The sequence below is a fragment of the Myotis brandtii genome, unplaced genomic scaffold (assembly GCF_000412655.1).
Source record: "Myotis brandtii unplaced genomic scaffold, ASM41265v1 scaffold2720, whole genome shotgun sequence".
Classification (NCBI taxonomy): Eukaryota; Metazoa; Chordata; class Mammalia; order Chiroptera; family Vespertilionidae; genus Myotis; species Myotis brandtii.
Genome location: NW_005360353.1, coordinates 286,666 through 288,082, shown reverse-complemented (window position 1 = coordinate 288,082; position 1,417 = coordinate 286,666).

Below are 1,417 nucleotides of genomic sequence, written 5' to 3'. Positions count from 1 at the left end.
CATAAAAATACTAGAGTAATCCATAGGCAGCAAAATCTCAGACATATGCCGAAGCAATTTCTTCACTGATACTGTTCCTAGGGCAATGGAAACTAAAGAGAAAATAAACAAATGGGACTACATCAAAATTAAATTAATTTTTGTGTATGGTTTAAGGTAAGGATCTAATTTCATTCTTTTGCATGTGGATATTTAGTTTTCCCAACATTATGTAGTTTTCCATAAAATTAATTACTACACATTATTGCAGCTACCCACAATAAATGAATAAATCTCAGGATCATAATATTGATGAAAAAAGCAAGTTGTGGAAGGATAGTTACAATATGATTTATTTACATAAAGTATAAAATTAATCCTTCATTTATATAAAGTATAAAATTGTGTAGAAATGCAATTGTGGTAAAACTACCAAAAAAAATCAAGAAAATGTTAAACACCCCATTCAAGACAGTGGCTGTGCCCGACCAGTGTACTCAGTGGTTGAGCATCACCCATGAACCAGGAGGTCAGGGTTCAATTCCCAGTCATTGCCTGGGTTTCAGGCTCGATCCCCAGTGGGAGTCATGCAGGAGGCAGCTGATCAATGATTCTCTCTCATCATTGATGTTTCTATCCCTTTCTCCTTCTCCCTCCTTCTCTCTGAAATCAATAAAAACATATTTTAAAATAAAAGATAGTGGTTGCCTCTGAAGGGCCAAGAAAAGGAATAGGACTAGAGAAAAACATAAGGGGACTTCAAAGTAATGACAAAGCATCTTTCTTAGACTGGGTGGTGAGGACACAGGTATTTGTTGCATTATTGTTCCTTGTACCTTTTATTTTTTATGTATTTTTATTGATTTAAGAGAGAGAGGAAGGAAGAGGGAGAGAGAGAGAGAAACATGGATGCAAAAGAGAAATATTGATCGGTTGCCTCCCATACACACCCTGACTGGGGACTAAATCTGCAACCTGGGCTCGTGCCCGACCGGAAATCGAACCAGTGACCTTTCAGTGCCTGGGGTGACACTCAACCAACGGAGCCACACTGGCCAGGTTGTACTTTTTTTTGTTCTCATAAATGTTCTCATAACCAATGACATTTGACAAAAAAAAATTTTTTGTTGTTTAGATTAATAAAGGAGCATGAGGAGAAAGAAGAGCCCTCAAAGGGGACTGTGAGGGAAGTAGGCATTAAGTAGAGAACAGAGCTATGGGTGGTCTAGGAATCCAAGGGAGAGGGTATGGAATGCAAGTTTCAAGAAGGAATGTTGCCCTAACTGGTTTGGCTCAGTGGATAGAGCGTTGGCCTGCGGACTCGGGGGTCCCAGGTTCGATTCCGGTCAAGGGCATGTGCCTTGGCTGTGGGCACATCCCTGGTGGGGGGCGTGCAGGAGGCAGCTGATCGATGTTTCAAACTCTCTACCCCTCTCCC